Here is a 16,124-nt window from a genome sequence, read left to right as displayed (position 1 = left end):
AGCAGGATGTGCGCCGCAGGATGTGCGCCCCACAGAATTTGCGCCCCACAGGATGTGCAAGGACAGTTTTTTTATTAAATTGATTTAAAAAAAAAAAATGTAATTTGTTTTTAATATTATTTTTATTTATGTGCACCGCAGGATGTGCGCCCCACATAATTTGCGCCCCACAGAATGTGCAAGCACAGTTTTTTTATTAATTTGATTTTAAAAAAAAAACTTGTAAATTTGTTTCAATATTATTTTTATTTATGTGCGCAGCAGGATGTGCGCCGCAGGATGTGCGCCCCACATGATGTGCAAGCACAGTTTTTTTATTAATTTGATTTAAATATTTTTTTTTGTAAAAATGTTTTAATATTATTTTTATTTATGTGCGCAGCAGGATGTGCGCCGCAGGATGTGCGCCCCACAGAATTTGCGCCCCACAGGATGTGCAAGGACAGTTTTTTTATTAATTTGATTTAAAAAAAAATAATTGTAATTTTTTTTAATATTATTTTTATTTATGTGCGCAGCAGGATGTGCGCTTCAGGATGTGCGCCCCACATAATTTGAACCCCACAGGATGTTCAAGCACAGTTTTTTTAATAATTTGATTTAAATATTTTTTTTTGTAAAAATGTTTTAATATTATTTTTATTTATGTGCGCAGCAGGATGTGCGCCCCACAGAATTTGCGCCCCACAGGATGTGCAAGCACAGTTTTTTTATTAATTTGATTAAAATATTTTTTTTTGTAAAAATGTTTTAATATAATTTTTATTTATGTGCGCAGCAGGATGTGCGCCGCAGGATGTGCGCCCCACAGAATTTGCGCCCCACATAATTTGCGCCCCACAGGATGTTCAAGCACAGTTTTTTTATTAATTTGATTTAAAAAAAAAAAAAATTGTAAATTGTTTTTAATATTATTTTTATTAATGTGCGCAGCTGGATGTGCGCCGCACTGAATTTGCGCCCCACAGGATGTGCAAGCACAGTTTTTTTATTTATTTGATTTAAATATATTTTTTTGTAAAAATGTTTTAATATTATTTTTATTCATGTGCGCCGCAGGATGTGCGCCCACATCATTTGCGCCCCACAGGATGTGCAAGCACAGTTTTTTTTATATTTGATTTAAATATTTTTTTTGTAAAAATGTATTAATATTATCTTAATTTATGTGCGCAGCAGGATGTGTGCCGCAGGATGTTTGCCCCACAGGATGTGCAAGCACAGTTTTTTCATTAATTTGATTAAAAAAAAAAAAATTGTAATTTGTTTTTGATATTATTTTTATTTATGTGCGCAGCAGGATGTGCGCTGCAGGATGTGCGCCCCATATAATTTGCGCCCCACAGGATGTGCCAGCACAGTTTTTTTATTAATTTGATTTAAATATTTTTTTTTGTAAAAATGTTTTAATATTATTTTAATTTATGTGCGCAGCAGGATGTGCGCCGCAAGATGAGCACCCCACAGAATTTGCGCCCCACAGGATGTGCAAGCACAGTTTTTTTATTAATTTGATTTAGAAAAAAAAAATTGTAAATTTTTTTAATATTATTTTTATTTATGTGTGCAGCAGGATGTGTGCCGCAGGATGTGCAAGCACAGTTTTTTTAGTAATTTGGTTTAAAACATTTTTTTTGTAAAAATGTTTTAATATTATCTTAATTTATGTGCGCAGCAGGATGTGCGCCCCACAGGATGTGCAAGCACAGTTTTTTTATTAATTTGATTTAAATATTTTTTTTTGTAAAAATGTTTTAACATTATTTGTATTCATGTGCGCAGCAGGATGTGCGCCCCACAGAATTTGCGCCCCACAGGATGTGGAAGGACAGTTTTTTTATTAATTTGATTTTTAAAAAAAAATTGTAATTTGTTTTTAATATTATTTTTATTCATGTGTGCAGCAGGATGTGCGCCGCAGGATGTGCGCCCCACATAATTTGCGGCCCACAGGATGTGCAAGCACAGTTTTTTTTATTAATTTGATTTAAAAATTTTTTTTGTAAAAATGTTTTAATATTATTTTTATTCATGTGCGCAGCAGGATTTGCGCCGCAGGATGTGCGCCCCACAGAATTTGCGCCCCACAGGATGTGCAAGCACAGTTTTTTTATTAATTTGATTTAAATATTTTTTTTTGTAAAAATGTTTTAATATTATTTTTATTTATGTGCGCAGCAGGATGTGCGCCCCACATAATTTGCGCCCCACAGGATGTGCAAGCACAGTTTTTTTATTAATTTGATTTAAAAAAAAAAATTGTAATTTGTTTTTAATATTATTTTTATTCATGTGCGCAGCAGGATGTGCGCAGCAGGATGTGCGCCCCACAGAATTTGCGCCCCACAGGATGTGCAAGCACAGTTTTTTTATTAATTTGATTTAAATATTTTTTTTTGTAAAAATGTTTTAATATTATTTTTATTTATGTGCGCAGCAGGATGTGCGCCCCACATAATTTGCGCCCCACAGGATGTGCAAGCACAGTTTTTTTATTAATTTGATTTAAAAAAAAAAACTTGTAAATTTGTTTCAATATTATTTTTATTTATGTGCGCAGCAGGATGTGCGCCACAGGATGTGCGCCCCACATAATTTGCGCCCCACAGAATGTGCAAGCACAGTTTTTTTATTAATTTGATTTAAAAAAAAAAACTTGTAAATTTGTTTCAATATTATTTTTATTTATGTGCGCAGCAGGATGTGCGCCGCAGGATGTGCGCCCCACAGGATGTGCAAGCACAGTTTTTTTATTAATTTGATTTAAATATTTTTTTTTGTAAAAATGTTTTAATATTATTTTTATTTATGTGCGCAGCAGGATGTGCGCCGCAGGATGTGCGCCCCACAGGATGTGCAAGGACAGTTTTTTTATTAATTTGATTTAAATATTTTTTTTGAAAAAATGTTTTAATATTATTTTTATATATGTGCGCAGTAGGATGTGCGCCGCAGGATGAGCGCCCCACAGATTTTGCGCCCCACAGAATTTGCGCCCCACAGGATGTGCAAGCACAGTTTTTTTATTAATTTGATTTAAAAAAAAAAAATGTAAATTGTTTTTAATATTATTTTTATTTATGTGCGCAGCAGGATGTGCGCCGCAGGATGTGCGCCCACATAATTTGCGCCCCACAGGATGTGCAAGGACAGTTTTTTTATTAATTTGATTTAAATATTTTTTTTGTAAAAATGTTTTAATATTATTTTTATTTATGTGCGCAGCAGGATGTGCGCCGCAGGATGTGCGCCCCACAGAATTTGCGCCCCACAGGATGTGCAAGGACAGTTTTTTTATTAATTTGATTTAAAAAAAAAAAAAATTGTAAATTGTTTTTAATATTATTTTTATTAATGTGCGCAGCTGGATGTGCGCCGCACTGAATTTGCGCCCCACAGGATGTGCAAGCACAGTTTTTTTATTTATTTGATTTAAATATATTTTTTTGTAAAAATGTTTCAATATTATTTTTATTTATGTGCGCAGCAGGATGTGCGCCGCAGGATGTGCGCCCCACAGAATTTGCGCCCCACAGGATGTGCAAGCACAGTTTTTTTATTAATTTGATTTAAAAAAAAAAATGTAAATTGTTTTTAATATTATTTTTATTTATGTGCGCAGCAGGATGTGCGCCGCAGGATGTGCGCCCACATAATTTGCGCCCCACAGGATGTGCAAGGACAGTTTTTTTATTAATTTGATTTAAATATTTTTTTTGTAAAAATGTTTTAATATCATTTTTATTTATGTCCGCAGCAGGATGTGCGCCGCAGGATGTGCGCCCCACATAATTTGCGCCCCACAGGATGTTCAAGCACAGTTTTTTTATTAATTTGATTTAAAAAAAAAAAAAATTGTAAATTGTTTTTAATATTATTTTTATTAATGTGCGCAGCTGGATGTGCGCCGCACTGAATTTGCGCCCCACAGGATGTGCAAGCACAGTTTTTTTATTTATTTGATTTAAATATATTTTTTTGTAAAAATGTTTTAATATTATTTTTATTTATGTGCGCAGCAGGATGTGCGCCCCACAGAATTTGCGCCCCACAGGATGTGCAAGCACAGTTTTTTTATTAATTTGATTTAAATTTTTTTTTTGTAAAAATGTTTTAATATTATTTGTATTTATGTGCGCAGCAGGATGTGCGCCCCACAGGATGTGCAAGTATAGTTTTTTGATTAATTTGATTTAAATATTTTTTTTTGTAAAAATGTTTTAATATTATTTTTATTTATGTGCGCAGCAGGATGTGCCCCACAGGATGTGCGCCCCACAGAATTTGCGCCCCACAGGATGTGCAAGCACAGTTTTTTTATTAATTTGATTAAAATATTTTTTTTTGTAAAAATGTTTTAATATTATTTTTATTTATGTGCGCAGCAGGATGTGCGCCCCACAGAATTTGCGCCCCACAGGATGTGCAAGCACAGTTTTTTTATTAATTTGATTTAAATTTTTTTTTTTGTAAAAATGTTTTAATATTATTTGTATTTATGTGCGCAGCAGGATGTGCGCCCCACAGAATTTGCGCCCCACAGGATGTGCAAGCACAGTTTTTTTATTAATTTGATTTAAAAAAAAAAAATTGTAATTTGTTTTTATTATTATTTTTATTTATGTGCGCAGCAGGATGTGCGCCGCAGGATGTGCGCCCCACAGAATTTGCGCCCCACAGGATGTGCAACGACAGTTTTTTTATTAATTTGATTTAAAAAAAAAAAATTGTAATTTGTTTTTAATATTATTTTTATTTATGTGCGCAGCAGGATGTGCGCCCCACAGGATGTGCAAGCACAGTTTTTTTATTAATTTGATTTAAATATTTTTTTTGTAAAAATGTTTTAATATTATTTTTATTTATGTGCGCAGCAGGATGTGCGCCGCAGGATGTGCGCCCCACAGAATTTGCGCCCCACAGGATGTGCAACGACAGTTTTTTTATTAATTTGATTTAAAAAAAAAAAATCGTAATTTGTTTTTAATATTATTTTTATTTATGTGCGCAGCAGGATGTGCGCCGCAGGATGTGCGCCCCACAGGATGTGCAAGGACAGTTTTTTTATTAATTTGATTTAAATATTTTTTTTGTAAAAATGTTTTAATATTATTTTTATTTATGTGCGCAGTAGGATGTGCGCCGCAGGATGAGCGCCCCACAGATTTTGTGCCCCACAGAATTTGCGCCCCACAGGATGTGCAAGGACAGTTTTTTTATTAATTTTATTTAAAAAAAAAATTGTAATTTGTTTTTAATATTATTTTTATTTAGGTGCGCAGTAGGATGTGCGCCGCAGGATGTGCGCCCCACATAATTTGCGCCCCACAGGATGTTCAAGCACAGTTTTTTTAATAATTTGATTTAAATATTTTTTTTTGTAAAAATGTTTTAATATTATTTTTATTAATGTGCGCAGCAGGATGTGCGCCGCAGGATGTGCGCCCCACAGAATTTGCGCCCCACAGGATGTGCAAGCACAGTTTTTTTATTAATTTGATTTAAAAAAAAAAATTGTAAATTTTTTTTAATATTATTTTTATTTATTTGCGCAGCAGGATGTGCGCTGGTGGATGTGCGCCCCACATAATTTGTGCCCCACAGGATGTGCAAGCACAGTTTTTTTATTAATTTGATGTAAATATTTTTTTTGTAAAAATGTTTTAATATTATTTTTATTTATGTGCGCAGCAGGATGTGCGCCCCACAGAATTTGCGCCCCACAGGATGTGCAAGCACAGTTTTTTTATTAATTTGATTTAAAAAAAAAAATTGTAAATTTTTTTTAATATTATTTTTATTTATTTGCGCAGCAGGATGTGCGCCGCAGGATGTGCGCCCCACAGAATTTGCGCCCCACAGGATGTGCAAGCACAGTTTTTTATTAATTTGATTTAAAAAAAATTTTTTGTAAAAATGTTTTAATATTATTTTGATTTATGTGCGCAGCAGGATGTGCGCCGCAGGATGTCTGCCCCACAGAATTTGCGCCCCACAGGATGTGCAAGGAGTTTTTTTATTAATTTGATTTAAAAAAAAAATTGTAATTTGTTTTTAATATTATTTTTATTCATGTGCGCAACAGGATGTGCGCCCCACAGAATTTGTCCCCCACAGGATGTGCAAGCACATTTTTTTTATTAATTTGATTTAAATATTTTTTTTTGTAAAAATGTTTTAATATTATTTTTATTCATGTGCGCAGCAGGATGTGCGCCGCAGGATGTGCGCCCCACAGAATTTGCGCCCCACAGAATTTGCGCCCCACAGGATGTGCAAGCACAGTTTTTTTATTAATTTGATTTAAAAAAAAAAAATGTAAATTGTTTTTAATATTATTTTTATTTATGTGCGCAGCAGGATGTGCGCCGCAGGATGTGCGCCCCACAGTATGTGCAAGCACAGTTTTTTTATTAATTTGATTTAAATATTTTTTTTTGTAAAAATGTTTTAATTTTATTTTTATTTATGTGCGCAGCAGGATGTGCAACGCAGGATGTGCGCCCCACAGAATTTGCGCCCCACAGGATGTGCAAGGACAGTTTTTTTATTAATTTGATTTTAAAAAAAAAATTGTAATTTGTTTTTAATATTATTTTTATTTATGTGCGCAGCAGGATGTGCGCCGCAGGATGTGCGCCCCACATAATTTGTCCCCCACAGGATGTGCAAGCACATTTTTTTTATTAATTTGATTTAAATATTTTTTTTTGTAAAAATGTTTTAATATTATTTTTATTCATGTGCGCAGCAGGATGTGCGCCGCAGGATGTGCGCCCCACAGAATTTGCGCCCCACAGGATGTGCAAGCACAGTTTTTTTATTAATTTGATTTAAAAAAAAAAAATGTAAATTGTTTTTAATATTATTTTTACTTATGTGCGCAGCAGGATGTGCGCCGCAGGATGTGCGCCCCACAGAATTTGCGCCCCACAGGATGTGCAAGCACAGTTTTTTTATTAATTTGATTTAAAAAAAAAAAATGTAAATTGTTTTTAATATTATTTTTACTTATGTGCGCAGCAGGATGTGCGCCGCAGGATGTGCGCCCCACAGAATTTGCGCCCCACAGGATGTGCAAGCACAGTTTTTTTATTAATTTGATTTAAATATTTTTTTTGTAAAAATGTTTTAATATCATTTTTATTTATGTGCGCCGTAGGATGTGCGCCCCACAGGATGTGCAAGCACAGTTTTTTTATTAATTTGATTTAAAAAAAAAAACTTATAAATTTGTTTTAATATTATTTTTATTAATGTGCGCAGCTGCATGTGCGCCGCGGGATGTGCGCCCCACAAAATTTGCGCCCCACAGGATGTGAAAGCACAGTTTTTTTATTAATTTGATTTAAATATTTTTTTTTGTAAAAATGTTTTAATATTATTTTTATTTATGTGCGCAGCAGGATGTGCGCTGCAGGATGTGCGCCCCACAGAATTTGCGCCCCACAGGATGTGCAAGCACAGTTTTTTTATTAATTTAATTTAAATATTTTTTTTTTGTAAAAATGTTTTAATATCATTTTAATTGATGTGCGCCGTAGGATGTGCGCCCCACAGGATGTGCAAGCACAGTTTTTTTATTAATTTGATTTAAATATTTTTTTTTTGTAAAAATGTTTTAATATCATTTTAATTTATGTGCGCCGTAGGATGTGCGCCCCACAGGATGTGCAAGCACAGTTTTTTTATTAATTTGATTTAAATATGTTTTTTCTGTAAAAATGTTTTAATATTACTTTTATTCATGTGCGCAGCAGGATTTGCGCCGCAGGATGTGCGCCCCACAGAATTTGCGCCCCACAGGATGTGCAAGGACAGTTTTTTTATTAATTTGATTTTAAAAAAAAAATTGTAATTTGTTTTTAATATTATTTTTATTTATGTGCGCAGCAGGATGTGCGCCGCAGGATGTGCGCCCAACAGAATTTGCGCCCCACAGGATGTGCAAGCACAGTTTTTTTATTAATTTGATTTAAATATTTTTTTTTGTAAAAATGTTTTAATATTATTTTCATTTATGTGCGCAGCAGGATGTGCGCCGCAGGATGTGCGCCCCACAGAATTTGCGCCCCACAGGATGTGCAAGCACAGTTTTTTTATTAATTTGATTTAAATATATTTTTTTGTAAAAATGTTTTAATATTATTTTTATTCATGTGCGCAGCAGGATGTGCGCCGCAGGATGTGCGCCGCAGGATGTGCGCCCCACAGAATTTGCGCCGCACAGGATGTGCAAGCAAAGTTTTTTTATTAATTTGATTTAAAAAAAAAAAATTGTAAATTTTTTTTAATATTATTTTTATTTATGTGCGCAGCAGGATGTGCGCCGCAGGATGTGCGCCCCACAGAATTTGCGCCGCACAGGATGTGCAAGCAAAGTTTTTTTATTAATTTGATTTAAAAAAAAAAAATTGTAAATTTTTTTTAATATTATTTTTATTTATGTGCGCAGCAGGATGTGCGCCGCAGGATGTGCGCCCCACAGAATTTGCGCCCCACAGGATGTGCAAGCACAGTTTTTTTATTAATTTGATTTTAAAAAAAAAATTGTAATTTGTTTTTATTATTATTTTTATTTATGTGCGCCGCAGGATGTGCGCCCCACAGGATGTGCAAGGACAGTTTTTTTATTAATTTGATTTAAAAAAAAATTGTTGTAAAAATGTTTTAATATTATTTTGATTCATGTGCGCAGCAGGATGTGCGCTGGTGGATGTGCGCCCCACAGAATTTGCGCCCCACAGGTTGTGCAAGGACAGTTTTTTTATTAATTTGATTTTAAAAAAAAAATTGTAATTTGTTTTTAATATTATTTTTAGTTATGTGCGCAGCAGGATGTGCGCCGCAGGATGTGCGCCCCACAGAATTTGTGCCCCACAGGATGTGCAAGCACAGTTTTTTTATTAATTTGATTTAAATATATTTTTTTGTAAAAATATTTTAATATTATTTTTATTCATGTGCGCAGCAGGATGTGCGCCGCAGGATGTGCGCTGGTGGATGTGCGCCCCACATAATTTGCGCCCCACAGGATGTGCAAGCACAGTTTTTTTATTAATTTGATTTAAAAAAAATTTTTTGTAGTTTGTTTTTAATATTATTTTTACTTATGTGCGCAGCAGGATGTGAGCCGCAGGATGTGCGCCGCAGGATGTGCGCCCCACAGAATTTGCGCCCCACAGGATGTGCAAGCACAGTTTTTTTATTAATTTGATTTAAATATTTTTTTTTGTAAAAATGTTTTAATATTATTTTTATTTATGTGCGCAGCAGGATGTGCGCCGCAGGATGTGCGCCCCACAGAATTTGCGCCCCACAGGATGTGCAAGGACAGTTTTTTTATTAATTTGATTTAAAAAAAAAAATTGTAATTTGTTTTTAATATTATTTTTATTTATGTGCGCAGCAGGATGTGCGCCGCAGGATGTGCGCCCCACAGGATGTGCAAGGACAGTTTTTTTATTAATTTGATTTAAATATTTTTTTTGTAAAAATGTTTTAATATTATTTTTATTTATGTGCGCAGTAGGATGTGCGCCGCAGGATGAGCGCCCCACAGATTTTGTGCCCCACAGAATTTGCGCCCCACAGGATGTGCAAGGACAGTTTTTTTATTAATTTTATTTAAAAAAAAAATTGTAATTTGTTTTTAATATTATTTTTATTTAGGTGCGCAGTAGGATGTGCGCCGCAGGATGTGCGCCCCACATAATTTGCGCCCCACAGGATGTTCAAGCACAGTTTTTTTAATAATTTGATTTAAATATTTTTTTTTGTAAAAATGTTTTAATATTATTTTTATTAATGTGCGCAGCAGGATGTGCGCCGCAGGATGTGCGCCCCACAGAATTTGCGCCCCACAGGATGTGCAAGCACAGTTTTTTTATTAATTTGATTTAAAAAAAAAAATTGTAAATTTTTTTTAATATTATTTTTATTTATTTGCGCAGCAGGATGTGCGCTGGTGGATGTGCGCCCCACATAATTTGTGCCCCACAGGATGTGCAAGCACAGTTTTTTTATTAATTTGATGTAAATATTTTTTTTGTAAAAATGTTTTAATATTATTTTTATTTATGTGCGCAGCAGGATGTGCGCCCCACAGAATTTGCGCCCCACAGGATGTGCAAGCACAGTTTTTTTATTAATTTGATTTAAAAAAAAAAATTGTAAATTTTTTTTAATATTATTTTTATTTATTTGCGCAGCAGGATGTGCGCCGCAGGATGTGCGCCCCACAGAATTTGCGCCCCACAGGATGTGCAAGCACAGTTTTTTATTAATTTGATTTAAAAAAAATTTTTTGTAAAAATGTTTTAATATTATTTTGATTTATGTGCGCAGCAGGATGTGCGCCGCAGGATGTCTGCCCCACAGAATTTGCGCCCCACAGGATGTGCAAGGAGTTTTTTTATTAATTTGATTTAAAAAAAAAATTGTAATTTGTTTTTAATATTATTTTTATTCATGTGCGCAACAGGATGTGCGCCCCACAGAATTTGTCCCCCACAGGATGTGCAAGCACATTTTTTTTATTAATTTGATTTAAATATTTTTTTTTGTAAAAATGTTTTAATATTATTTTTATTCATGTGCGCAGCAGGATGTGCGCCGCAGGATGTGCGCCCCACAGAATTTGCGCCCCACAGAATTTGCGCCCCACAGGATGTGCAAGCACAGTTTTTTTATTAATTTGATTTAAAAAAAAAAAATGTAAATTGTTTTTAATATTATTTTTATTTATGTGCGCAGCAGGATGTGCGCCGCAGGATGTGCGCCCCACAGTATGTGCAAGCACAGTTTTTTTATTAATTTGATTTAAATATTTTTTTTTGTAAAAATGTTTTAATTTTATTTTTATTTATGTGCGCAGCAGGATGTGCAACGCAGGATGTGCGCCCCACAGAATTTGCGCCCCACAGGATGTGCAAGGACAGTTTTTTTATTAATTTGATTTAAAAAAAAAAATTGTAATTTGTTTTTAATATTATTTTTATTTATGTGCGCAGCAGGATGTGCGCCGCAGGATGTGCGCCCCACATAATTTGTCCCCCACAGGATGTGCAAGCACATTTTTTTTATTAATTTGATTTAAATATTTTTTTTTGTAAAAATGTTTTAATATTATTTTTATTCATGTGCGCAGCAGGATGTGCGCCGCAGGATGTGCGCCCCACAGAATTTGCGCCCCACAGGATGTGCAAGCACAGTTTTTTTATTAATTTGATTTAAAAAAAAAAAATGTAAATTGTTTTTAATATTATTTTTACTTATGTGCGCAGCAGGATGTGCGCCGCAGGATGTGCGCCCCACAGAATTTGCGCCCCACAGGATGTGCAAGCACAGTTTTTTTATTAATTTGATTTAAAAAAAAAAAATGTAAATTGTTTTTAATATTATTTTTACTTATGTGCGCAGCAGGATGTGCGCCGCAGGATGTGCGCCCCACAGAATTTGCGCCCCACAGGATGTGCAAGCACAGTTTTTTTATTAATTTGATTTAAATATTTTTTTTGTAAAAATGTTTTAATATCATTTTTATTTATGTGCGCCGTAGGATGTGCGCCCCACAGGATGTGCAAGCACAGTTTTTTTATTAATTTGATTTAAAAAAAAAAACTTATAAATTTGTTTTAATATTATTTTTATTAATGTGCGCAGCTGCATGTGCGCCGCGGGATGTGCGCCCCACAAAATTTGCGCCCCACAGGATGTGAAAGCACAGTTTTTTTATTAATTTGATTTAAATATTTTTTTTTGTAAAAATGTTTTAATATTATTTTTATTTATGTGCGCAGCAGGATGTGCGCTGCAGGATGTGCGCCCCACAGAATTTGCGCCCCACAGGATGTGCAAGCACAGTTTTTTTATTAATTTAATTTAAATATTTTTTTTTTGTAAAAATGTTTTAATATCATTTTAATTGATGTGCGCCGTAGGATGTGCGCCCCACAGGATGTGCAAGCACAGTTTTTTTATTAATTTGATTTAAATATTTTTTTTTTGTAAAAATGTTTTAATATCATTTTAATTTATGTGCGCCGTAGGATGTGCGCCCCACAGGATGTGCAAGCACAGTTTTTTTATTAATTTGATTTAAATATGTTTTTTCTGTAAAAATGTTTTAATATTACTTTTATTCATGTGCGCAGCAGGATTTGCGCCGCAGGATGTGCGCCCCACAGAATTTGCGCCCCACAGGATGTGCAAGGACAGTTTTTTTATTAATTTGATTTTAAAAAAAAAATTGTAATTTGTTTTTAATATTATTTTTATTTATGTGCGCAGCAGGATGTGCGCCGCAGGATGTGCGCCCAACAGAATTTGCGCCCCACAGGATGTGCAAGCACAGTTTTTTTATTAATTTGATTTAAATATTTTTTTTTGTAAAAATGTTTTAATATTATTTTCATTTATGTGCGCAGCAGGATGTGCGCCGCAGGATGTGCGCCCCACAGAATTTGCGCCCCACAGGATGTGCAAGCACAGTTTTTTTATTAATTTGATTTAAATATATTTTTTTGTAAAAATGTTTTAATATTATTTTTATTCATGTGCGCAGCAGGATGTGCGCCGCAGGATGTGCGCCGCAGGATGTGCGCCCCACAGAATTTGCGCCGCACAGGATGTGCAAGCACAGTTTTTTTATTAATTTGATTTAAAAAAAAAAATTGTAATTTGTTTTTAATATTATTTTTATTTATATGCGCAGCAGGATGTGCGCCTCAGGATGTGCGCCCCACAGGATGTGCAAGGACAGTTTTTTTATTAATTTGATTTAAAAAAAAAAATTGTAATTTGTTTTTAATATTATTTTTATTTATGTGCGCAGCAGGATGTGCGCCCCACAGAATTTGCGCCCCACAGGATGTGCAAGCACAGTTTTTTTATTAATTTGATTTAAAAAAAAAATTTTGTAAAAATGTTTTAATATTATTTTGATTTATGTGCGCAGCAGGATGTGCGCCGCAGGATGTGCGCCCCACAGAATTTGCGCCCCACAGGATGTGCAAGCACAGTTTTTTTATTAATTTGATTTAAAAAAAAAAATTGTAATTTGTTTTTATTATTATTTTTATTTATGTGCGCCGCAGGATGTGCGCCCCACAGGATGTGCAAGGACAGTTTTTTTATTAATTTGATTTAAAAAAAAATTGTTGTAAAAATGTTTTAATATTATTTTGATTCATGTGCGCAGCAGGATGTGCGCTGGTGGATGTGCGCCCCACAGAATTTGCGCCCCACAGGTTGTGCAAGGACAGTTTTTTTATTAATTTGATTTTAAAAAAAAAATTGTAATTTGTTTTTAATATTATTTTTAGTTATGTGCGCAGCAGGATGTGCGCCGCAGGATGTGCGCCCCACAGAATTTGTGCCCCACAGGATGTGCAAGCACAGTTTTTTTATTAATTTGATTTAAATATATTTTTTTGTAAAAATATTTTAATATTATTTTTATTCATGTGCGCAGCAGGATGTGCGCCGCAGGATGTGCGCTGGTGGATGTGCGCCCCACATAATTTGCGCCCCACAGGATGTGCAAGCACAGTTTTTTTATTAATTTGATTTAAAAAAAAATTTTTGTAGTTTGTTTTTAATATTATTTTTACTTATGTGCGCAGCAGGATGTGAGCCGCAGGATGTGCGCCGCAGGATGTGCGCCCCACAGAATTTGCGCCCCACAGGATGTGCAAGCACAGTTTTTTTATTAATTTGATTTAAATATTTTTTTTTGTAAAAATGTTTTAATATTATTTTTATTTATGTGCGCAGCAGGATGTGCGCCGCAGGATGTGCGCCCCACAGAATTTGCGCCCCACAGGATGTGCAAGGACAGTTTTTTTATTAATTTGATTTAAAAAAAAAAATTGTAATTTGTTTTTAATATTATTTTTATTTATGTGCGCAGCAGGATGTGCGCCGCAGGATGTGCGCCCCACAGAATTTGCGCCCCACAGGATGTGCAAGGACAGTTTTTTTATTAATTTGATTTAAATATTTTTTTTGTAAAAATGTTTTAATATTATTTTTATTTATGTGCGCAGCAGGATGTGCGCCGCAGGATGTGCGCCCCACAGAATTTACGCCCCACAGAATTTACGTCCCACAGGATGTGCAAGCACAGTTTTTTTATTAATTTGATTTAAATATTTTTTTTGTAAAAATGTTTTAATATCATTTTAATTTATGTGCGCCGTAGGATGTGCGCCCCACAGGATGTGCAAGCACAGTTTTTTTATTAATTTGATTTAAAAAAAAAAACTTATAAATTTGTTTTAATATTATTTTTATTAATGTGCGCAGCTGCATGTGCGCCGCGGGATGTGCGCCCCACAGAATTTGCGCCCCAGAGGATGTGCAAGCACAGTTTTTTTATTAATTTAATTTACATATTTTTTTTTTGTAAAAATGTTTTAATATCATTTTAATTTATGTGCGCCGTAGGATGTGCGCCCCACAGGATGTGCAAGCACAGTTTTTTTATTAATTTGATTTAAATATGTTTTTTCTGTAAAAATGTTTTAATATTACTTTTATTCATGTGCGCAGCAGGATGTGCGCCGCAGGATGTGCGCCCCACAGAATTTGCGCCCCACAGGATGTGCAAGCACAGTTTTTTTATTAATTTGATTTAAATATTTTTTTTTGTAAAAATGTTTTAATATTAGTTTTATTTATGTGCGCAGCAGGATGTGCGCCGCAGGATGTGCGCCCCACAGAATTTGCGCCCCACAGGATGTGCAAGGACAGTTTTTTTATTAATTTGATTTAAATATTTTTTTTGTAAAAATGTTTTATTATTATTATTATTTATGTGCGCAGCAGGATGTGCGCCGCAGGATGTGCGCCCCACAGAATTTACGCCCCACAGAATTTACGTCCCACAGGATGTGCAAGCACAGTTTTTTTATTAATTTGATTTAAATATTTTTTTTGTAAAAATGTTTTATTATTATTCTTATTAATGTGCGCAGCTGGATGTGCGCCGCGGGATGTGCGCCCCACAGAATTTGCGCCCCACAGGATGTGCAAGCACAGTTTTTTTATTAATTTGATTTTTAAAAAAAAATTGTAATTTGTTTTTAATATTATTTTTATTTATGTGCGCAGCAGGATGTGCGCCGCAGGATGTGCGCCCCACAGAATTTGCGCCCCACAGGATGTGCAAGCACAGTTTTTTTATTAATTTGATTTAAATATTTTTTTTTGTAAAAATGTTTTAATATTATTTTCATTCATGTGCGCAGCAGGATGTGCGCCGCAGGATGTGCGCCCCACAGAATTTGCGCCCCACAGGATGTGCAAGCACAGTTTTTTTATTAATTTGATTTAAATATTTTTTTTTGTAAAAATGTTTTAATATTATTTTGATTCATGTGCGCAGCAGGATGTGCGCCGCAGGATGTGCGCCGCACATGATTGTGCATGGACAGTTTTTTTATTAATTTGATTTAAAAAAAAAAAATTGTACATTTTTTAATATTATTTTTATTTATGTGCGCAGCAGGATTTGGGCCGCAGGATGTGCGCCCCACAGAATTTGCGCCCCAAAGGATGTGCAAGCACAGTTTTTTTATTAATTTGATTTAAATATTTTTTTTTGTAAAAATGTTTTAATATTATTTTTATTTATGTGCGCAGCAGGATGTGCGCCCCACAGAATTTGCGCCCCACAGGATGTGCAAGGACAGTTTTTTTATTAATTTGATTTTAAAAAAAAAATTGTAATTTGTTTTTAATATTATTTTTATTTATGTGCGCAGCAGGATGTGCGCCGCAGGATGTGCGCCCCACAGGATGTGCAAGCAAAGTTTTTTTATTAATTTGATTTAAAAAAAAAAAATTGTAAATTTGTTTTTAATATTATTTTTATTAATGTGCGCAGCAGGATGTGCGCCGCAGGATGTGCGCCCCACAGAATTTGCGCCCCACAGGATGTGCAAGCACAGTTTTTTTATTAATTTGATTTAAATATTTTTTTTTGTAAAAATGTTTTAATATTATTTTCATTTATGTGCGCAGCAGGATGTGCGCCGCCGGATGTGCGCCCCACAGAATTTGCGCCCCACAGGATGTGCAAGCAAAGTTTTTTTATTAATTTGATTTAAAAAAAAAAAATT

The sequence above is a fragment of the Pleuronectes platessa genome, chromosome 18 (assembly GCF_947347685.1).
Source record: "Pleuronectes platessa chromosome 18, fPlePla1.1, whole genome shotgun sequence".
NCBI classification, from domain to species: Eukaryota; Metazoa; Chordata; class Actinopteri; order Pleuronectiformes; family Pleuronectidae; genus Pleuronectes; species Pleuronectes platessa.
The sequence above is the reverse complement of the archived record's forward strand: the minus strand, read 5'-3'. Positions refer to the sequence as shown.